General features: G+C 49.0%; 1 protein-coding gene across 1 annotated transcript in view; it reads left to right on the top strand.

The window, feature by feature from the left end:
- The first annotated feature begins 6,958 nt into the window (after window positions 1-6,958).
- Window positions 6,959-23,898, top strand: part of PAK4 (p21 (RAC1) activated kinase 4) — a 223,716-nt gene continuing 206,776 nt past the window's right edge. Inside the window, exon 1 of the mRNA XM_086938849.1 lies at window positions 6,959-7,028. The gene's annotated coding sequence lies outside the window, so the exon portion shown is untranslated. The remainder of the gene's footprint in view (window positions 7,029-23,898) is intronic.

Genomic DNA, 23,898 nt, shown 5'->3' with positions numbered 1-23,898 from the left:
GCGTCGGACGGATGAAATCCCGAATGAGGGAGAAAGTATGGTTCCGGGACCTGGAGGACCACATCGAGTCTGTGGTACGCAATTGCCGAGGATGCCAACTTACGGGAAACTCAGACGCTCCAGCACCAGTCATAACCGAGGAACCGGCGCCATCGCCATGGGTCTGGCTGAGTCTTGACTTTGGGAGCTTCCCAGACGGGAGAATCACTGCGGTCATCGTAGACAGCTACACCAAATACCCCATTGTGGAAGTTCTCCCGTTCACATCTTTCAGAAACTTCCAACCGGTGCTGGAGAAAGCCTTTGCTCTGTTCGGGATTCCCCAGATCATCAGAACCGACAACGGGCCCCCATTCCAGGGGAGCGACTTTCGAGAATTCCTGACACATCTAGGAATTAATATTGTACCATTGAGGAACACCACAGTGGCCGCAGGCAAACGGCGAAGTAGAGCGGTTCATGCGAACCATTAACAAGTTATTACGGATTGCAACAGTGGACGGCACAGACCCTGAGAGCTCGCTGCAGCGGTTTCTGAGAGACTATCGCAGTACACCCCACTGCACGACATATCTCCGTGGTCACTCATGCTGGTCGGGCCACGGAGAGACATACTTCCAAGAGCCGAAGGCTGGACCCACAAGTCTTATGACCCAACAAAGTCACAAGCAAGAAGACATAACACAAATGACAAGGCGAGCAGAAGACGTAAGGCGAAAGTCTGTGTGCTACAACCTGGCTGCTCAGTATTGATCAGGAACCGCTGGAACACTGGGAAGTTCCGGACTCCTTACGAACCAGGTGTGTGGGTGGTCAAGTCAACCAGTGGGACGGCTGTCACAGCAGAGCGGAACGGTGAGACCGTGACCAGAAACATATCGTGGTTCAAGCAGATCCCGGGCGTGACCAGAGACCGAACACCAGCAGAGCAGGCAGAGTCGCCGGGAACAACACTGAATGACGCGGACCACACAGCGGAGGACGAGGCGCCTTGTACCCCAGGAAGACCACAGGTGCCCGAGACTCGCAGTCCAGAACACCCATCTGCAGGCGACAGGCAGAGAGTCCACATGTCCCGCGTGACATGCACCGCCACACATATAGCCTCCGGCCAAACCCAAGACCCAACCGGAAACTAGCAGACTTTATGTGCTAGACCACAGTGATGTTATTTAGTTTCAAAACCCAACCTGAAAAGGGATGTAGCGTTCTAGTAGTTAGCCCCGAGGGGCGAGACACCGGAAGCACCACCATACAGTGTATCACTCTCTGGTAAGGCGTGGCCAGAGAGCTATAAATAAATGGGCAGGGGTCGCTCAAGGCTTCCGGTCTCCACCAGTAACCTGTGTGGACGTGTGTTTATCCTATGCCAATTCTATAGGCCCTGCCTGTGTTTCAAAGGGGAGTCGTGGACAACAGTCAATAGATAAAGGGAGCCACAGGTTGAAAAAGTTTGGGAACCACTGTTTTAGGCCAACAACGAGAATCGAAACAAAGACGGCAGTTACTGCCGTAAAGCAACATTTCCTCAGAGTTTAAATCTCACTTTGTATGTGCGTACAAAAGTCAGATGTCAACACGTCAGGCGAACATGTAAACACACAAACCCTTTACATATGACCGCCACCAGTCTGATCCTGCGGCTAGCGGCGCAGCTGCGGGCCTCCACTAAAATTCACTTCAAAAGACACCATTAGAGTATATCCATGTGTATCCCTTCCCTATGTATATAGAGATAACTCTAACGACTAGTCTCCTATGTGACTTTTAGAGCATATCCATGTGTATCCCCCCCCCCTATGTTGATAGGGGGGGGGGGGGGGGGATAGCTGAGTGGTCGCTCCCTGCTCCCTGCTGCTGAGGTATCGTTTCTGCAGCGCTTACGCTCTAACTTGGTCTGCATTTAACAAGTACTGCCTGCTGTGTGCCCTCATTACCGCTGCTTGCTAGAACCGCCGCTTTGCACATTTAATAACTGAATTTACCGACTTGCCCTTTTAAAGTGCGTTTCTGCTAGCGTGACTCTGTTGCTCATTGTGTTTTGATCTCGCCGCTTTATCTGATTAGCATTCGTTTCCCCCCTAGCGCTCCTGCCGCCCTGACCCCTCCACCTCCATTTTGTCGCATTTTGTTGTTGTTGTCGTCGTCCTTTGCCCGCCCCGCCTCCCAGCTGAAGCGCCCTCCCACAGACAACAAACAGCGCGCCCACACCAGGAAGCGCCGTGACTCACTCTCTGCTTCCAAGCTGAGTGGTCGCTCCCTGCTGCTGAGGTATCGTTTCTGCAGCGCTTACGCTCTAACTTGGTCTGCATTTAACAAGTACTGCCTGCTGTGTGCCCTCATTACCGCTGCTTGCTAGAACCGCCGCTTTGCACATTTAATAACTGAATTTACCGACTTGCCCTTTTAAAGTGCGTTTCTGCTAGCGTGACTCTGTTGCTCATTGTGTTTTGATCTCGCCGCTTTATCTGATTAGCATTCGTTTCCCCCCTAGCGCTCCTGCCGCCCTGACCCCTCCACCTCCATTTTGTCGCATTTTGTTGTTGTTGTCGTCGTCCTTTGCCCGCCCCGCCTCCCAGCTGAAGCGCCCTCCCACAGACAACAAACAGCGCGCCCACACCAGGAAGCGCCGTGACTCACTCTCTGCTTCCAAGCTGAGTGGTCGCTCCCTGCTCCCTGCTGCTGAGGTATCGTTTCTGCAGCGCTTACGCTCTAACTTGGTCTGCATTTAACAAGTACTGCCTGCTGTGTGCCCTCATTACCGCTGCTTGCTAGAACCGCCGCTTTGCACATTTAATAACTGAATTTACCGACTTGCCCTTTTAAAGTGCGTTTCTGCTAGCGTGACTCTGTTGCTCATTGTGTTTTGATCTCGCCGCTTTATCTGATTAGCATTCGTTTCCCCCCTAGCGCTCCTGCCGCCCTGACCCCTCCACCTCCATTTTGTCGCATTTTGTTGTTGTTGTCGTCGTCCTTTGCCCGCCCCGCCTCCCAGCTGAAGCGCCCTCGCCCCTCCCCCCCACCATCCATTTATGGCCAATGCCCCCACGCGCAGCGTCCACGCGCTTCGTACACGCCGAAGGTGCGCCAAAGGTAAGACCGTCTACGCCCGTCCGCGCCTGGACCGCGCCCAGCGCCAGACCCCCTGCCCCTCGCGCTGCCCAGCCCCCCCGCATTACCTACGATGCCGCCACCCTCCTAGCCCTTAACCCAGGTCGCGCCCCCAACTGCGTCCAAGCCGCTCCTGGACGCTTCCATGGACCGTTCTCTTGCCTCTCCTGCAAATATAGCGGCACTGACAACATCTCCACTGCGACCACAACACAGATTACCGACCCCAACCACCTAGAATGCATCCTGCTCAACACCCGCTCGGTCCACAGGCACGCCATTGACCTTTGGAACCTACTTGACACCATCTCTCCTGACGTCGCCTTCCTAACGGAAACATGGATGAACGCTTCCTCCGCCCCTGACATCGCCATCGCCATCGCTATCCCTGATGACTATAAGATCACACGCAAAGACCGCACCGACCATACAGGAGGAGGAATCGCTATCGTCCATAAGAAATCAATCCGCATCTCAACCAGCTCTGACGACAACCTCGCTAACTCCGAACACCTTCACTTCCAGATCCACATCGACCCCAAAACCACACTCCGAGGCACCCTCCTCTACAGACCACCAGGACCCCGCGCAAAATTCAGTGAAGATATCACGGACTTCATCACCCCACACGCGCTCCCCTCCAAAGACTACATCCTTCTGGGAGATCTCAACTTTCACCTTGAAAAGAACAACGATCACAACACCGCCACCCTCTTGGACAACCTCGGACTTAAACAACTGGTCACTTCCCCCACCCACATCGCAGGTCACACACTCGACCCCATCTTCACCTCTAGCAACCATGTCTCCTTCAGCCACACTACGAATCTCCTCTGGACTGACCACAGCTGCGTTCACTTCACCTACAACAAGCCGAAACCCACCATCCACCTCCAACCAACTCTACAAAGAAACTGGAACAAGATCACCACCGACCAGATCTCCACATCACTCCTTCAAACCTCCCCAGCCCTCTCTTCTAACGTCAACGAAGCCGCCTCCAACCTCACCCTCTGGCTATCCAACACCGCCGACACCTTAGCACCACTGAAAAAACGTCAACACAAACCTGGTGTCAAGAAGGCCTCATGGTTCAACGATGACCTCAAGAATTCCAAGAAACTGTGCCGCTCCCTTGAAAAGGCCTGGAAAAAAGACCCATCCACCAACACCAAAGACGCCTTCAAAAGCGCCATCCGTACTCACCACCAACTGATCCGAAAAGCCAAGAAAACAGCATTCAAGGATCGACTTGACAACAACGCCCACAACAGCAAGGAACTTTTCAACATCGTCAAGGAATTTTCCAACCCCTCAGCCAACTCCAACGACATCACCCCCTCTCAAACCCTCTGCGACTCCCTAGCCTCTTTTTTCCACAACAAGATTGCTGACATCCACAACAGCTTTGACAACCAACCCGGAAGCCAACCCACCCTACCATCAGCCGACCATCCTCCCCTCGTTAACACCCTTAACGCCTGGAACCCAATCTCCACTGAGGACACCATCCGCCTGATGAATTCCATCCACTCTGGATCCCCCACAGACCCATGCCCTCACCACATCTTCAACAAAGCAGACTCCGTCATAGCTCCGCACCTCCGAGACGTCATCAACTGTTCCTTCAACTCCGCTACCTTCCCAGAAGACTGGAAACACGCTGAACTCACCGCCCTTCTGAAAAAACCAACAGCAGACCCCACCGAACTCAAAAACTACCGACCCATCTCGCTTCTTCCATTCCCGGCCAAAGTCATCGAGAAAGCTGTCAACAACCAGCTCGCCGCCTTCCTCGAAGCCAACAAATCACTCGACCCCTCACAATCTGGCTTCCGAGCCAAACACAGTACTGAAACCGCCCTCATCGCAGCAACAGACGACATTCGAACTCTACTGGACAATGGAGACACAGTCGCCCTCATCCTGCTCGACCTCTCTGCAGCCTTCGACACAGTCTGCCACAGCACCCTTTTACAACGCCTCAGAAACATCGGAATCGAAGGAAAGGCACTGGAATGGATCACCTCGTTCCTCACCGGAAGAACCCAGAAAGTCCGCCTCCCACCATTCAAGTCCGAAGCCTCTGAAATCATCTGCGGTGTACCACAAGGATCCTCACTCAGTCCCACCCTCTTCAACGTATACATGAGCCCCCTCGCAGCCATCGCCCGCCAACACAACCTCAACATCATCTCTTACGCGGATGACACTCAACTGATCCTATCTCTCACCAAGGACCCCAGCACCGCCAAAACTAACCTACACGAAGGAATGAAAGAAGTCGCCGAATGGATGAAACAAAGCCGTCTGAAACTGAACTCAGACAAAACAGAAGTCCTCATCTTAGGTAAATCCCCCTCTGCATGGGACGACTCCTGGTGGCCGGAAGCCCTCGGAAATGCACCCATCCCGACAGACCACGCACGGAACCTGGGCATCATCCTGGATTCTTCACTGTCTATGAACAGACAAGCCAGCGCCGTATCCTCCTCCTGCTTTAACATTCTTCGCATGCTCAGAAAAACCTTTCGCTGGATCCCCACCGAAACAAGGAAAACAGTCACCCATGCCCTGGTCACGAGCCGACTGGACTACGGAAACACCCTCTACGCAGGTACCACCGCTAAACTCCAGAAGAAACTACAACGAATCCAAAACGCCTCTGCCAGGCTCATATTAGACATCCCACGCAACGAACACATCTCTGGTCACCTCAAAGACCTCCACTGGCTACCCGTCAATAAGAGGATTACTTTCCGTCTGCTTACCCACGCACACAAATCACTCTACGACATCGGACCAGATTGCCTCAACTCTCGACTGTCCTTCTACACCCCCTCCCGCCAACTTCGCTCTTCCAGCCAAGCCCTCGCCACTGTACCTCGCATCAACAAGACCACCATGGGAGGCAGATCCTTTTCTTACCTGGCTGCCAGAACATGGAACTCTCTCCCCGCTCACCTTCGCCTCACCCAGAATCACCTAGCGTTCAGAAAACAGCTTAAAACGTGGATCTTTGACAAATAATTCATCCTCCCCTTCCTAAGCGCCTTGAAACCCTCTGGGTATGTAGTGCGCTATATAAATTTTATGACTTGACTTGACTTGACTAGTATAGGCCTAGAGTATATCCATTTGTATCTCCTCCTTGTGTGATTTTATCTCTTGTACATTTGCAATTTTTTCTGTTTGTACCTTTTTTGTAACGCATGTAATCCTAAATCCGTATGCTTTCAACTGGTTCTTACGTAATGCAAAAATGTGCAATCTTTTTACGCATGTAACCGTCAGTCCTTATGTTTTCAACTGGATCCTATGTAAAGCGCTCTGACACCTTCGGGTAAAGTTCGCGCTATATAAAAATTGCACAAATAAAATAAAATAAATAAATACAATAACCCATCGGACAGGTCGTTGCAGGGAGCGTGGGGTCCAAACACCGCTCATTTCGACACCTGGAGCCAGCCCTGCTCCAAGCTACTATTGTATACTCAGCACCCCTCCCACCATCCAGAACAGCCGACAGCAGCAGTTACCCTGGCCTAGAAAGGACGCCATTGCCCGGTCTGTCACATACTAAACTACTCGTCTCACACTGGAGTGCAGCAAACTAGAAGACACCGTCCGACAGCCAGGAAAACTGCTCAGTTCAAGCGCACGTGCAACTTCACAGCCTGTCAGCACTTCGGAATTCTGAGCCGTGCACTGGGATTGGCTGCGGTGCTGTCACTACTCCAATCTTGGGTTACCTGATACGGCAGCAGCGCCGCCGACTCCCAAAGGTTCCCTAGAATATGTTCACTTGTGGGATTGGTTGTGTACGACCCGGAAGTGTTGAAATTCCTGACAAATGACATCCGTTAAAAGATCAACAACGGGACACGGAGCTTAGGCTGAATTCACGGAGGATCAGTGTAAGTAGGAGACATATGGTTACCTTAGGTGCAAAATACATTTTATGCAACATAATCCGTTTGTTTTTTAATTGTCGTAATGCGGCTATATAAGATCAGTCTCCTATGCGTTTCAGCACTCCTATAACCTTGCAAGAGTTGGCTTCAGATTCATTGCATGATAGTCGGCAATAAAAGTCACGGTAAATTAAGAACTGATTTCTGGGGGGGGTGACCTTCTCAAAACACATGCCACTTTTGTTATCGTAGACAGACGTAGTACCAATAATTTAAATAAATGCAGCATGAACTTTATACACCGAAAAAATAAAGTCTTAGTCTGTACTCCAGACATGGTGTTTACGCACCCTTGTGGAAAACACAATTTCAGTTATTGCCCGATAGGCTGACCATGAACCCCCGAAAGTCGAGAACACCATATATTGCAATTGCTGGGGCACCAAAGCTAGTTCACCTCTTGTCCGATTCGCCCAGCTATATTTTTGTGAGCGTATCCAAGTGTGCGTAATTCTTAAAGTCTATGAATTAATCATGAAGGAGACTTCTGATGGCAGCGAAGTTATCGCATAATAGTGGAATAGCTGTCAAACAAGGTGAGTGACGGCAAGATTGGAGTTGATCTGCAGGAATATATGAATACTTTACTGGCAAACAACTCGTAATACAAGAAACAAATAATGAATCGCCATTAATGTTATACATATAATCCAACATTTTCATTCTGGTTAAAAATTAAATTTTACGTGTTAAGCTTTTGTTTATTATGCTGTAGCTAGTAGTGAAAACGCAGCTCTTATGTTGCTACATATCGACTCTCGTGGCCCAGAATGATATGTATGTACTGCGTTTGGGGCGGTGGACAGTGCAACTCCACTAATGGGTGACCACCTGGCTGGTGTAACTTCACAAGTTATTTGCAAAGCGCACTTTCACTGCGACAGGTGTTTTGGTACTGAATAAGATGTGTGTTATACAAATCAATGGTACTCCTTTTCTTGACTTCAGAAGGAGGAAAGGCAGAGTGAACCGCCGGGATTTCAACCTGTGACCATGAGGTCAAACATAGGCTGCACAGTTGACGTATTAGTCCACTGAGCCAGCAGACCCGGTGTGATAGTATTTGTCAAGTGCTGCATGTTCAGCTAGCACAATGAATAACGATACATATATAGTTAGAGGGATTTTTAAAAGCAACACATTTTTCTTATACACCCACTTTGAAAACTAGTGATATTTAGTCTACATGATTCATATGATGCCAACCAGTTTTATCATAGAAGATAACAAAATTGTAAAGATGGCGTGATATCTATGTGATTAGAAGCAATGTTAAGCGGTGGCTAGGCAGCACAAAAAACAGAACTGTAGGCCTTCATACAAGTCAGTAGGAGTGTTCCAAAACTGTTCCCTTCCTCTCTTGTTGATTCAAGCATAAGTAGAAACCGGCACAAAAACGTTTACCAAAACACTGTGGTGGTAGCTCTGGGACCCACAAGGACATGACTAGCATTACCTGTTTAACGGGTCCCTCGAAACCGCCCCTGACTTCCATGTTTGTATCAGAAATTATGAATAGAGGAAACTCCAAAGTTTCTTTAGTCCTTCTCCCTTTATTCTCCCCCTCCCACCCCTTTCCCTTCTCTTCCCCTCTTTGTGCAATCCCATTTCTCGCTACCCGTAAACAAAACACCACCAGCTGTCAGTGCACGCTTTCACCAGGCACTCACACCATCAGCTGTCAGTGCACGCTTTCACCAGGCACACACACCATCAGCTGTCAGTGCACCCTTCCACCAGGCACACACACCACCAGCCGTCAGTGCACACTTTAACCAGGCACACACACTACCAGCCGTCACACACTACCAGCCGTCGGTGCATGCTTCCACCAGGCACACACCACCAGCCATCAGTGCACGCATTCACCAGGCACACACACACACCACCAGCCGTCAGTGCACACTTTCACCAGGCCCATACACACCACCAGCCATCAGTGCACGCTTCCACCAGGCACACACACCACCAGCCATCAGTGCATGCTTCCACCAGACACACACACCACCAGCCATCAGTGCATGCTTCCACCAGGCACACACACCACCAGCCGTCGGGGCATGCTTATACCAGGCATACACACCACCAGCCGTCAGTGCACACTTATACCAGGCATACGCACCACCAGCCGTCAGTGCACGCTTCCACCAGGCACACACACCACCAGCCATCAGTGCACGCTTCCACCAGGCACTCCCACTCCCACCACCAGCCGTCAGTGCACGTTTCCACCACCAGCCGTCAGTGCACGCTTCCATCAGGCACACACACCACCAGCCATCAGTGCACGCTTCCACCAGGCACACACACCACCAGCCATCAGTGCACGCTTCCACCAGGCACACACACCACCAGCCATCAGTGCACGCTTCCACCAGGCACACACACCACCAGCCATCGGTGCACGCTTCCACCAGGCCCTCACACCACCAGCCGTCAGTGCACGCTTTCACCAGGCACTCACACCACCAGCGGTCAGTGCGCGCTTTCACCAGGCACACACACCACCAACCATCAGTGCACCCTTCCACCAGACACACATAGTACCAGCCATCACACACTACCAGCCGTCGGTGCATGCTTCCACCAGGCACACACACACACCACCAGCCGTCGGTGCACACTTTCACCGGGCACACTCACTACCAGCCGTCAGTGCACGCTTTCACCAGGCACAGACACCACCAGCCGTCAGTGCACGCTTTCACCAGGCACACACACCACCAGCTGTCCGTGCAGCGGGCAGGCTCTTCTCAAAGTTTCTCGGTAAATATGTGTTCGATGCCTGGGAGGTAGTGGGTCGAGTTTCCTTAAACCATGCTGAGTATACAGGTGCATTACATGAACTCCTGTGTGAGTGAGTCATGCTGTCTGGGGCTCACTCACTCCACACATGTAAATTGCGCCTGCTCCAGGCTTTTCTCATTTGCAAAGTTCGGCGCACAGCTAAGCAGCCCCCAGACCCCCGGGAATGATTGCTTCCTACAACCAGAATGGAAACAACATTCAGAGCAATGAAAACAAGTTAATTTGATGCAAAGGACTGTTAACAAAAACCATGTCCAGCTATTGTAGATCTGGCAACTTAAACAAAACAGCAACAAAAAGCAAACCAGCATTGGCATAGCCAATAGGTCTCACTTTTTGGACCCTATAAGTATTTAGTTATACAGCAGAATATCGTTGGTGCAACAACACCAACTGTTGCATGGCTAAACACTTATAAGGTCCCAAATGCGAGACCTATTGGCTAAGGCAATGCTTGTTATTCATTTGAGAGGTGGGGATGGGCATAACTTTAATGCCCTTTGATCTTCACGTGGATCTTAATTTATCCAGTGTTAGGTTTGAGTACCGGGCTTTAAGTGTGCCGCGTCCGTCTTGGTCTCAGACCCGGTAGTAATTAAAAAGAAAACCGACTTTAAAATGGGTCCCTTTTGGGCCCTGTATTCTTGTCCTTGTTTCACATTTAAAAACAGTCAAACACACTGATTGATTTCGGGACTACGGGTGTAAGAAGTATTAACCCTTTCGATGCTGATGACGAGCTCAGCTCGTCATCACCCACGGGTGTCGTGTGCTGATGACGAGCTGAGCTCGTCATGTAACGCGGTATTTTGAAAATTGCCGCACACGGCAAAAATTACCGCAGCACCGAAGGGGTTAAAGTAATCAATTTTCTTCCTATTTATATTTCACATGCTTTACTTAATCTTGCATTCCCTAAGTAAGAATGGTTCTTAGTTCCAGGTGTAATGGATACTTGAAACTGAGTCTCCTACAAGTGTTTATAATTGGCCATAATTGAGATACTTTCTGAAGGCAATGCAAGTTTCTCAATGTGCCTGTCTGTAGATCAAAAATGTGTTCAGGATACTCGCTCTTCCAGGCCTTGGCCTCTCTGCAGAGCACACAAAGCAATGGTCACGAATGTCGGTTGCAGACGTGTGGATAGTAGTATGCTATGTGATTTTTTTTTTTTTTAAATGTTTTTATTTTTTTACATGTTGATGCTGTATGCTTAATTAAATAGGTCTCGCCCCTTTGAGGGACCCTCCACTTTTTTCATCCCACTTAAAGTCCTGAATTGCCCTTTCCTTAGGTGTCCTTTACCATATTTGATTTGTAGGTAACTGTGAGTACTGTTGAGCAACACTAAAAGTTCCAGAATGCACTGCATACATCTGGCCTGCATGCACAGCTCCCACTTTAAATGAGACTACCAGAGAATTCTAGTTAAGGTGGCCTCAATAATGCATCCCCCCCCCCCCCACCTCTTCCGAGTCATGACACTGGCATAAACAGTGATATTTCTCCTGTTTCTGGAAAACTCGATGAAGTTTGTTCTTATTGTTAATATTTTGCAAAATGATCATGTATATGGTGCCGTCGCTTCGTGGCGAGTTTGCAGTATGACAGAACTGCCTGCTGCTTCTTGTCATATAGACCCACACCATCAAAAAGTTTTGTATTTTATAAAGTGCCCAGCACTGCCGCTTTAAGGTGCTTAGTAAAAGTTGTTAGCTGTTAAAAAAGGTTGTCATGGTTATTTTAATGGTTTTCCCTTTACATAAGAACTCATGATCCCAGTCAAATCTTTTATCCATCATCTGTCTGTCACACAAACTTCTGTTAGTTTATACTTGCATATCTAAGGTACTTAGAAGCACGCAGGAAGGACTATCAGGTACTTAAAATGCTGCCTCTCTCTCCCCTTCTGAGAAAGTAAATAATTAGCAAAATAAATAGATCGCAAACGCTACACCTATTGGCTTTGTCAATGCTTGTTTTAAATGTATTCATGTAGTAACTGAAAAGGGGTCACAGCTTTGACTATCGTCATTACCATGTCCTTGCATTAAATGTAATGGACAGATGAGCTTCTATCACCAGTTCAGTTGGGCACTGAAGCCAAGCCTTTTTAATAGTAAGTGTTGATAATGGTCGGAGTTCGAACTTAACTTTTTCCCCCAAACTAAATGTTTTAGACTATTTGTTTGATAATATTCACTTATTCATCAAAATTTGATTTGGACTAGTGATGTCTGTCTTACTCCTCTTGCTAAAGCAATGTGTGTCATAAAATGTCTTGGTTTCCTTCCTACATGCATTTAGTGAAACATGAGCGAAAATCCAAATTTATGCCCATCCATTCCATTATTCCTGGAAAGGCTCTGTAATTCATTAGAACTTTCAACTTTACGAATAAAGCATGATTTAAATATTTTTTGGTGTGTGTTTTGATGTTTTCTGGAATTGTGAACACACGTCCAGAATTGTGGCCACAAATTCTCAGAAGTAGGGCACATGTTAGAAATTGGCTCAAAATGTTAAAGGCTTAGTTTTTGTGTAGTTTTGGATTCTTACAAATAGCTCATTAGTCAACCATGAATCCTGGTGCGATGTCCACATATTATTTAAGGGTGGGGGAAACCGTGTAGTTTTTCCCTCTTGTAAGTTTGCAAAATTCCACAAAAATGGCACAAATTACACTTTTATGATAAAATGCGATACGAGTGTCTTGCTTTGCTGTTACAATGTACTTTGTGTTTTGCTGTTTGCAATTCGCTTTTGTTTTACTTTGATTAGTCATTATATTGCACTATGCCAACCTCTTGCAGCCCTTATTACTGGGGGTATCCTGTGGTCAGTTGGTCCCTGTCTAGTCTGCTTACAAGGTGACTGGTGGTGTCCAGGCATTAGGGAGAATAAAGCCCTTTATGTTTTTTTAAATGCCAAGTGCTCTGACTTGCACACAAGCTCTGGATACATCGAGGTCTGCAGCTTGTCAGTGCAGCCAAACTGAGGATCGGGAGATAGGTATTGGTACCTAGTAAAGGATTGAGGAGCCAGTCATGGTTGCCCATTCCAAGGTGGATATCTGTTTGCAAAGAGCAGGTTACAGATGCCAGTTTCCAGCGGTTGCCAGTCCCTCTGGCTAGTGGCAGATCAGGGTCTCACAGTGTAAGAGCCTGTTGGCAGGAGTTTAATATATGACTTGTGAATAGTGAATTATTAGATGCGAAGAAAAGAGATGTTTAGCAGCTTGTAAATATTTGGACTGACCCAGAGAATGAGCCGCCGCCAGACCATCGGCACTGGCTGTGACAGGCACAGGAACATCTCTCGCGACTGTTATGGCCATGTGCAGAGCATCACTGACAGTAAAGAGCCGTCATTTGTTTACCTTGTCTTATTGTAGTTCAATCACACCTGAAATCCCATTTCCATATGTAACAGAACATTTCTTTATAAATGGCCTTTTGGGTATTTAAGAATACATGTTTATTGTTTGAGCCTCTTTGTGATTGTACCACTGTATGAAAAGATCATTTTAATTGCTACAAAGGCATTTTGCCAAAGTGAAATTAATCGCTACTGTTCACATAGTCTCCAGTAGATAGTATACTATCTCGAAAAATGAAGATTTGCTAATACCTCATTGTGCGGCTTTTGGGTCTCACTGAAGGCTGGGATTTCTTTACATGTTATATAACCTGAATGAATGCCGTTGGTTATTTCATTGCAAATATTAAGTTCGCACATTTTCACATAGAAAATGTCAGACTCAAGATTTTCAGATCCTATCTTTGAGATTATTTTTGCGCAGGGTCAGAGCAAAATCTTTTTTAGTCCAGTGATGGAAAGGCTGTTTAAACCAGCCTTTGAAAATGTTGGTTTAGGTTTCTGGTGCAATTTTTAAAAAGTCATCTCAAACTGCACTGGAATCGCAGTGAATGCTTCACACACACACTCATCCATGTATGTACTCAATGGACAGCAACAATGAATGCCCTCCTTACACATGGACATGTAGTGCATGACCAGCAGTAATGCTGCCTATTCGCACACCCACTATTAATTTAATTAATTTAAGGCAGCGCATGGTTACCTGACGGATGCACTGATATTATGAGCCATCGGAGGCTACATACATGCCTGGATGGGAATAGCTACGTTTTAGGTGCTTTGCAAAAATATACATAATTTAATTGATGGCACAAGGATGAAGGCCTCTCATTCCACTGTTTGTCTGCCAGTAAAGAAGAAAGCACGTCCACTGGCATGGGAGTTGCAAATCTGGGGAAGGCAAAGAAGATCGGGTTGAGTAGCTTGAACGAGGCAAGGAAGGACGTCTGTAAAGAAGAAACAGTTGTTGCAGCTTAGGACATTGCGTATCGTAACCACTATGACCACAGCAGAGGGCCTTCAACATGGATCTATTCACAATGTGGAGCCAAGGTAGTATAAAGAATGATTGGCCAAAGACCCCCCAATGAACTTGATGCAAGTTCTCTGCACTATCTCAAGCCATACAGTGAGGTTGTGCGAAAGACCCAGCTAAATAGAAATGCCATAATTCAAGCTAGAAAGAATTGCCGAGTGAATGGCTATGATTTTAATTCAATCTTCAGAAAGTGTTGGAATGATTTTTGCTGCCCATATAAATGTAGAAGAATTATTTGGCAGCAATGCATGTGATTTGGTAGGAGTAAGAAAGCATGTGATCGAACAAGTTCAAATTTGAGACCTATTCTGATAAGAGTGGGAGAAAAGTCTAATTTTGACAGCCGCCATATTCATGAACAGCTGAAAAGGATAGTTGCTTTGATCAAAAACGTGGTTTTGTTTGAGTTCAGTGTGAGAGCTTTGGCCCCAATCTACATGACACCTTCAGAAAGACCGACTTAAAAAGAAGATTGAGAATGCCCTGTTTTTCCCTCAAAACTGATGTCAATCGAATGTCAGAGGATAGGCCACTGGAGAATGGATGTGGAAATGGCCATGATATGAGAGAGGCAGCAGGAAAGGATAAGACTTCACAGTGGGGCGGCGTAAATATTAAAAAGAATCTGGTCTTGGCAAGAACCTAGGAGAACTCAACAGTTGATGGGAGGTTCACATGAGAAACTTGAAAGGTGAGCGGTAAGGAGGGTATTCAGAAAGTGAAGGTTCAATCAATCAATCAATCAATCAATCAATCATAGCATTTGTATAGCGCGCTACTCACCCGGGAGGGTCTCAAAGCGCTTGGGGGAAGGGGGCCGCTACTGCTCGAACAGCCAGGTCTTGAGTTGTCTCCTGAAGGCGAGGTGGTCCTGGGTCAGCCGAAGGTGGATGGGGAGGGAGTTCCATGTCTTGGCCGCCAGGTAGGAGAAGGATCTGCCTCCGGCGGTGGCTCGTCGGATGCGTGGTACGGCGGCGAGGGCGAGGCTAGCGGATCGTAGCTGGCGGGTGGGCGTGTGGAAGGTCAGGCGGTCGTTGAGGTACTTTGGGCCCAGGTTGTGGAGAGACTTGTCTGCGTGGGTGAGTAGCCTGAAAGTGATCCTCTTGTTGATGGGGAGCCAGTGCAGGTTCCTCAGGTGGCCGGAGATGTGGCTGCGTCAAGGTATGTCTAGGAGGAGTCGGGCGGAGGCGTTCTGGATGCGTTGTAGTCTTTTCTGTAGCTTGGCTGTGGTTCCGGCGTAGAGGGTGTTTCCGTAGTCCAGCCGGCTGGTGACGAGGGCCTGGGTGACTGTCTTCCTGGTTTCGATCGGGATCCATCGGAAGATCTTGCGGAGCATGCGGAGGGTGTGAAAGCATGAAGAGGAGACAGCGTTGACTTGTCTGGTCATCGAGAGGGAGGAGTCCAGGATGAAGCCCAGGTTGCGTGCGTGGTCTGTCGGCTTTGGGGCGGTGCCCAGGGCTGGTGGCCACCAGGAGTCGTCCCAGGCGGTGGGTGATGGCCCAAGGATGAGGACTTCTGTTTTGTCTGAGTTCAGTTTTAAGCAGCTGTTCTTCATCCACTCGGCGACGTCTTTAATCCCTTCGTGGAGGCTGGTTCTGGTGGTGTCGGGGTCTCTGGTGAGGGAGAGTATCAGCTGGGTGTTGTCGGCGTAGGAGATGATGTTGAGGTTGTGTTGGCGTGCGATGGCTGCGAGAGGTCTCATGTAGACGTTGAAGAGGGTGGGGCTGAGTGATGATCCTTGCGGGACGCCGCAGATGACTTCGGTGGCCTCGGAACGAAACGGGGGGAGGCGGACTCTGTGTTCTTCCAGCGAGGAACGAGATGATCCACTTCAATGCCTTCTCTTGGATGCCGGTGTTGCTAAGGCGTTGGACTAGGGTGTGGTGGCAGACAGTGTTGAACGCGGCGGAGAGGTCCAGGAGGACGAGTGCCGCTGTTTCCCCGTTGTCGAGAAGGGCTCAGAAGTCGTCGGTGGCTGCGATGAGGGCGGTCACGGTGCTGTGGTTGGCTCTGAAACCGGACTGCGAGGGGTCGAGGGATCCATTCGTCTCAAGGAAGGCGGCAAGCTGTCTGTTGGCGATCTTCTCGATGACTTTGGCAGGAAAAGGGAGGTGCGAGATGGGGGCGGAAGTTCTTGAGGTCGGTGGGGTCCGCTGTTGGTTTCTTCAGTAGGGCGCTGAGCTCGGCATGCTTCCAGCTCTCCAGGAAGGTGGCGGTGTCGAAGGAGGTTGTTGATGACGCCTCGGAGTTGGGGTGCGATGGTGGAGTCGGCCTTGTTGAAGACGTGGTGGGGGCAGGGGTCAGTCGGAGATCCGTAGTGGATGGTGTTCATCGTGCGGGCTGTCTCTTAGTTGGTCACTGCGGTCCAGGTGCGGAGGGTGGCAGTGGGGTGCGTTGGTTCGACGGTTGGGTGCGAGGATGATGTGCCGAAGCTTTTGTGGATGTCAGCACTCTTGCGGTGGAAGAACGAGGAGAGGGAGTCGCAGAGATCTTGTGAGGGGGTGATGTCGTTGTTGCCGGTGCTGGGGTTGGAGAACTCCTTGACGATGCTGAAGAGTTCCTTGCTGTCGTGGGCGTTGTTGTCCAGTCGATCCTTCAGTGATTTCTTCTTGGTGGTGCGGATGAGCTGGTGGTGCTTGCGGGTCGGGTGTTTGAGGGCGGTCATGTTGTCAGTGGTCCGGTCGAGGAGCCAGGCTTTCTCGAGGGTGCTTCAGGTCTTCTTGGAGTCCTTGAGTTCGTCGGTGAACCAGGGGGCCTTCTTGCTTCTGGGTTTGCTGGGAGGGTTCTTCAGTGGTGCGAGGTCGTCGGCGCAGGCGGTCAGCCACTGCGTGAAGTTGCGGGCTGCTTCGTAGGGGTCCGGTGTGCTGGCAGGTGGGATCTGGCTGAGGGAGGCGGTGAGCTGGTCGGCGGTGATCTTGCTCCAGCTTCTGTGAGGAACCTGTTGCGGGTGGTGGTGGGTGGTGGTTTTTCTGAAGCTGAAGTGGATGCAGCTGTGGTCGGTCCAGTGAAGTCCGGTGGAGTGGCTGAAGGCGATGTGCTTGCCGGATGAGAAGACTGGGTCAAGCGTGTGGCCGGCGTAGTGGGTGGGGGTGTTGACCAGTTGCTTGAGTCCGAGGTTGTCCAGCAGGGTGATGGTGTTGCGATCCTTGGTGTTCTCCAGGTGGAAGTTGAGGTCCCCTAGGAGGATGTAGTCGGCGGAGGGGAGGGCGTGTGGGCTGATGAAGTCTGTGATGTCTTCGCTGAATTGTGTGCGTGGTCCCGGGGGTCTGTAGATGAGGGTGCCTCTGAGGGTCGTATTTGGGTCGTTGTGAATCTGGAAGTGGAGGTGTTCGGTTGCGGTGTAGGTGTCGTCGGCGTCGGTCGTGATGCAGATGGTGTTCTTGTGGACGATGGCGATGCCTCCTCCGGTCTAGTTGACGTGGTCCCTCCTGATGATCTTGTATCCATCCGGGATGGCGATGGCGATGTCGGGGGCTGAGGAGTCGTTCATCCATGTATCAGCGAGGAAGGCGCTGTCTGGAGATGTTGTGTTGAGCAGGTTCCAGAGTTCGACGGCGTGTCTGTGGACGGAGCGAGTGTTGAGCAGGATGCACTTGAGTTCGCTGCTGGGGTTTGGCTTGGCGGGTGCGGTGCATGTTCGGAGGCAGGTGAACTTGCAGGTTGTGCAGGTGAAGGGTCCGTGGAAGCGTTTCGGGGCTGCCCGGCAGCAGGCGGGGTTCCGGCCGGTGTTGAGGGCGGCGGCGTCGTAGGTCTGTCGGGTCGTCTTGCGTCGGTGGGGGCCAGGGGTCCTGGCGCTGGTCGCGGTCCAGGTGTGAACGGGTGCAGACGGGCTTACCTTTGGCGCGCCTTCGGCGCACAATCGGCGCGCCCGCTGCGCGTATGCGCAGTCGTCATTTATGGCGAAGTGGGAGGGAGGAGCAGCTGGGAGGCGGGAGCGGGGAGGGCGCAGAAGGAAAAGGGGGCGTGGCCGCTATCACGGCGGCGGGAAGGGGGGAGCTGGGCGGGCAGGCACAGAGCGAAAGTAAACAGCACAGGCAATGACAAATAATCAATAACAGCAAATGGGAAACAAAATATAGATTAGCAAGATGCAGGGAAACAAAAAGGAGACAAAATAAAAATCAGCAGAACACGCAAATACGGCGGGGGCGAGGCAGGCTCAGCGATGCTGCGGGCAGCAGCGGGGCGAGTTGCACACGCAACAGCTGGTGGCCGTGCGGCGTGGGGGGTGTCCTGAGAACAGGTCACCTGTTGAGCTAGGCCAGAGGAAAACCGCTGAATACCCATTCCAGAATAGTTATTCAGCTGGATGGAGAAAGACCTTATTGGATGCTACTGGGAGATCTAAGAGGCTAATAGACACCATGCTGCCCTGATCGACCATCAACCTCAGTTCACTGAGGATCACCAGAAGAGTGGATTCATGCCATTGAGAGGCTGTTAGCGAAACTGGATAGAGCCACACTGGGGGATGCGCCATTTAATGAGCTGAGGGGTTGACGACGTTTCGATCCTCGTTAGTCAGGATCATCTTCAGGACCGGGTTGCCTTTGGAAAACGGTGCTGGGGGGGGGGGCAGGGTGAAGTAAGTAGTTTGAAGAGCAGGTCACCACTGGACATTGACCGCCAGACCCCGCTCTTCGAACTACTCCCTTCGCCCGCTGCCCCAGCACAGTTTTCCAAAGGCAACCCGATCCTGAAGATGATCCTGACTAACGAGGATCGAAGCGTTGTCGACCTCTCAGCTCAATAAATGGCGCATCCCCCAGTGTGGTTCATCTAAATCGTCCTTTCAAACCAGACAAACCTTTGCGTTGTTACTTAACTTGAGCCACATTGAGCTTTTGATTCACTGTATATATTGAACACACTTTCACACCATGCGCCGTTCATGCTGAACACAATTGTCACTTGCGTCGCCACCCTTGTGTCACTTGCACACACCTAGCACCAAGTCCAGTTTGGGTTCTTTTGTTATTACATGTACAGTGCTGCTACAACTGTGTTTCCTCTTATTATTTTTTCTCCAATTATATAATGCCATGAGCACGTTCCAAAACGTATTGAGTCTCCTTGTTTCTGTTCTCGTAATGCTTTTCGCATGCATGTCTAATTGTCTCTACAGTAATACCAGTTGGGATATTGTCTGTTTATTTTGATTTAAAAGGTGGAGCTCTGTCAGTGCGCCTCCTGAAAGCACCCCTCTGCAAGGGATAAAGGGGGTCCCAAGGATACCCCCAGACATCCCCTTGCAGGCGGGTGCAGTCACTGACAGCACTCGCCTGCATGGGGATCTCTAATCCCCTTTGAAAGTGCAGGCGGATGCTGCCTGCACTGTGAAAACACAGAGCTGCTGCTCCGGGTTTTCACATGAATCACTGCGCTAGGGGCAGCGGAAGTTTGTGGCTGCCCTGGGGGCAGCTCATTAACCCTAATGGGGCGCATTGGCTTGCGCCCGGCGCACTTTTTCAAGGGTGTTTCGGCGCAAACACTGCTACTATGTAACACTGCCACATGTGTCGAATTCAAAACGGAGCAGTTATTTTTGAGTTTGTTGTTTAAAACCTTTTAACTACCCTTACTCTGCCCACCAGGGACCATATTACAATAAGTGTCCGGGGGTGCAACGGGCGTTTGGGCCCACATAGCACGCCTCCGGGGCACTTTGGTGTTATAGAAGGGGTCCTAATCAAATGTATGAATTTTTTTGACTCAATTACAGAAGCGGGCACAGAGTCAAATGAGCCCTCAGTCAGTGCGCCTCTTGAAAGCACCCCCCTGCAAGGGGTAAAGGGGATCCCATGGACCCTCTAGACACCCCTTTAGAGGCGGGTGCAGTCACTGACTGCACAGGCCTGCAAGGGGATCTCTATTACCTGTAAAAGTGAAAACACGAAGCAGCGGCTCCGTGTTTTCACATGAATGCGCTGCCCTGGGGCAGCGCAAACATCATAATATAGCGCATTGTGATTGTGTGCGCCTGACACACCTTTTTAAAAGGTGCGCCGGGTGCAAACAATCACAATGCATAATACGGCCCCAGATGTAGCTGTTGGCATGAGCAGCATTGAACCTTTCTCTGAGACACAATTCTGAATATGGGGTAAAAGAAAATGTCTGGGGTCCCAGAAATAAGCGGTGGCAGCAGAAATGTGGTGGTCTAATGAGAATCGGACAAAGTTAACATTTATTTTGGCAAAAACTCTGCCTCAAAGAAATGGGCAAAATGACAACTGGGATAGTAAATGTAGCCTGGCTTACTTATTTGTTAACAACGAGACTTCATTTTAAAATGTCTAAAAGGGTTAGGGCGCCTGATGCAGAGCTCTTGGTATGCCGAGCAAGTTCCAGGTTATTATAGCAGGTAAGGTACCTCTCATGGTTACTATAATTGGAGGTGAGTTCTATTTGCAGTCCAGTCACTGGTTTGACTTGTCCTAAAATAGCATAAATAGGTTAATGTGCATGCTGCAAAGCAGAGTGTAACATGCAAGCCATATATTTGTATTCTGCGTGGACAGCTCAGCGGATTATTATTGTTGTTGCTGTTTCCTTGTGTTATTTGCAGGTCACGTGTTGCAGTTCTGTATGGTCCAGCGAGTTCTGAACCGGTATCAAGGAGCTGCATACAAAACTGTAATGCATGCATTTGGCCCTTACTGTCCCCCCCCCCCCCCCCTCCCCCCACCCCACCACCCCCTCTCAATCTTGGGTTGCTATAAAGGGTCTCTTTGGATAGTAATATACACTTATTAAATGCTGTGTAAATAGTTATTAGCTATACAGATAGATACATCTGTGACACTTCTAGTGCATGCATGTTTTACATACACATCATAGTTTATCTCTCAAGTAATTGTGAAGTGACAAGAGTGTATTTGTTTCCTCACTAGCATTATTATCCTGGTGTTGGGCTCCAGGTAGCTCCTTGACTCAATGAAACGAGATGAAAAGACAGCTGATGGCTCTTAAAGTGAGCCATTTACTGTGAGCGTGGCTCGAACTTAAAAACATGAGACCTTCATCATTGCAGATTGCGCTATGTGCGCAAAGCAGGCGAAGTGTGGGCACTGCTGTGTGTGTCCCTCTGTAGGAAACTTACCCCAGGACACAATGCGCTAATTTCAGTAGAACTCCCAGATCTAAGACCCTGCTCTGAAATTGGTGTGGGGTCCGGGATCTGACTGGATCCTCTCTTTTCCTACACTGCGCCCACAGAATGCAGGTATAGAACAGACTGCTCGCTTTCCCTCCGTCCAAAGCTTTGCACTGGTAGCATCTAGCCAAGCTTTCTGTCTATATAGATGCACAGTCAGTACATCGTTTATGGCAGCCTTGGAAGCTTCTGCCAGACGCAGTGCCGGTACAAGACCTTCTGTGCAAGATTTCTTACATCATGTTAAACAGCCAGAGCAAGAGCACCCACCCCGCAGTTCCTCAGATTCTATACTCCCAGGTCCCTGGTCCAGATAGTTCACACTGGTTGCTTCACCACTCTGGTCTGTGGCACAGCCACTCACTGATCTTGTGTAGAACACGGATCAACTGTCTGATACAATTCCAGACGCTCATGTTAGCGCGCCATGACCATGCTGACACGGGGATCCTGAGCCAGGCATCCCCGGGTCTAGTTCTCTTCTGCCACCCAAGTTCTGGGTCCTGATGCAAACAGTAGACAGACAAAGAGGGGATTATTTTATTATATATAGATGCGAAGTGATGACGATTGGCAAAAGAGTGGCAGAAGTTATTGTGCCACCATTGTGAACTCCCTGCTACTCACCTCCTTACTTCCCGCCCATGCTAAGGCAGGAGGCCGAATGATGGTATATGATGTTTAATATGTACATGTGACGCAATAATATACTCCATCTTTTGGGTAGTAGTCAAACTAAATATTTGAAGTGCTAAGAAATAATAAAACAGTTGGGAAGCTCTATATAAATAATTATTGGGGGACCTTGATTCTCCTTACGCACATACTCGGATACTAACTTCGATGTATGGCCTGCTGTGCTCAGATATGCAGCAACCGCCTTTAAATCACCCTGCACATGTTTGTTGCAGTTTAGACAATAACCGGTGTCTGTTCACATTCAGAACCCCTTTCATCCTTCTCTGAACTTGGCAGCTTATTTGGTGTTTCTCTGCTCGTGGTAGAGGTTCAACAGGTGGTTTCTGGGTAAGAGGGGTGTCTGTTAGCAGCTGTTTCAGAACGCGCTCGGGTGACTCTGAGGTCTTCAGTTATATCCCAGTTGTCACACTTAAATGGGGATTGTGGTTGTGCTGCACAGAAGGACTTGAACAGGTGATGGATGCAACAGCCTCCTTACTCCTTATGTTCTGTGCGCTTTGCGCGTCTGTTCATGAAGGCTTTCTTTGTTTTATACATGGGCGTGAAGGGCCAAGCTGAAATGACCTGAATCAGTTTCATTATCTTCTTCATCCGAGCAGTTCCGCGCTGGAGTATAAGATTGGCGTGGGGTGGAGGGGAGACATTTCAACCACAACAGACTGCTTCCTTTTTGAAGCAAGAAGGCATTTGACTTTGGATACCATGTGCATGTGCTCTTAGCAAAAACATGCCTTGTGCCAAAGTGGTTTTAAAGCTGAATGCGTTTTGGGGAAAAAATGTAAGCGGAAGCTTAGTATGTGTGCTTTGGCTACTGATTGATGTTTTTCTGAAATTTTGGCTTGGGGCTCTCTGCTTTAATCAGTTACTCCCGGCTTTGGCTTTTACTTTCATCAAATGATCTTTTACATGTGACTGCTCTAGGTGTACTGTATTGCATTTATATAGCACTTACTACCACTGACGAAATGCTATATTGGTGTGAATGACGATATTCTGAAACGCAAGGTTGGTGGTTAACTTATTATTCGTCTTTTTAATTTTATTTGTTTGTTCAGTCAACTCTTGTGGAATATGTGGAGAAGGGTATGCAGAGGATGGGTAGTTATTTTATTGTCCTAAATCGGGTTATGTAGTCTCCTGCATTGATGATTACAATATAAGGATGGTTGCTTCTAATGTTGCATGCAAATATAAGAGTATTTGGGTTTGAGATGGTACTTTTATTTTGTACATTTAATTATAAAGGAACTGATAGAAAAGCAGGGAAGATTGATTTCTCCCATAAGACAGATAGGTCAGGGCTACTGTCTGTGGACACGGCAGGTGTTGTTGGTTCTACCACCTTTTAGAAGGTAGCAAATTAGTGTGTCTGTGATAGTCAGGTTGGCTCTTATTTTTGCTGGGAGCGAATTCCATAACTTGGCAGCCCTGTATGGAGACAGTAGTGTCGCCAACTATTGTGTTTTTTTTTTTGTAAAGTGGTAAGATGAGTCGCAGTGCTAGTCTTGAGCGTAAATTCCTAGGTTGGTAGTATTTGGTGATTTTGTTCGGCCTTAATACAGGACCTGTATCATTTATGCCTTTTGGGTGCTACATAATAGTTTAAGTGATGACATTCTTGTGTCTGGTAACCAGTGGAGACCATTCAAAGCCATGTTGATGTGTGTGCATATCTTACTATGTTAAGGAATTTTGTGGCTGTGTTCTGAATTCTTTGTAGTTTTCTATAG

The sequence above is a fragment of the Lissotriton vulgaris genome, chromosome 9, assembly GCF_964263255.1.
Source record: "Lissotriton vulgaris chromosome 9, aLisVul1.2, whole genome shotgun sequence".
Classification (NCBI taxonomy): Eukaryota; Metazoa; Chordata; class Amphibia; order Caudata; family Salamandridae; genus Lissotriton; species Lissotriton vulgaris.
The sequence above is the reverse complement of the archived record's forward strand: the minus strand, read 5'-3'. Positions and strand labels throughout refer to the sequence as shown.